Genomic DNA, 583 nt, shown 5'->3' with positions numbered 1-583 from the left:
GTGTATATATATGTATGCAAGTTTGTATTTATGTGTTTAGGTGTGTGTGTGTGCGTGTCTCTGTTTGTGTTCATGTATGTAGTTGTATGTATATATGAGCATTTTTTATTGCAAATTATTTTGTCAAAGATACTTGATTCTATCCAGAGATTTCCTGCATGACCTTTGCTGCAATGTTGCAATATAAGAACTGACCAATGCTGTAGTAAAAATTGCATGTTAATCATTCGTTCTTAACTGTTTGCTTATTTAGGCGTGAAAAAGAATGTTTTTGATGTCGCAATTTTTGCCTCGCTTTTTGTGAGGAATTTCGTATAAGGTTTGGCTTGAGTTGAGGAAGAGGAGAGTATGTATTACTGGACTATGTATTTCAACTACACACACACAAACACACACACGGTGGCATATATACATACATATGCGCTTGTATATATATTTATCTATCTGTGTGTACGTAGATATTTGGAGAGGACGTATGCGCATTATTAGCCACATGCATACACACACATATGTTATTTTTTTTATATTTATGTCCGTTGCTACTTTTTATACCCCGAGCCACTTTATATATATATATATATAT

This window comes from Octopus bimaculoides, chromosome 10 (assembly GCF_001194135.2).
Source record: "Octopus bimaculoides isolate UCB-OBI-ISO-001 chromosome 10, ASM119413v2, whole genome shotgun sequence".
Lineage (NCBI taxonomy): Eukaryota > Metazoa > Mollusca > Cephalopoda > Octopoda > Octopodidae > Octopus > Octopus bimaculoides.
Note: the sequence above shows the minus strand (reverse complement) of the source record.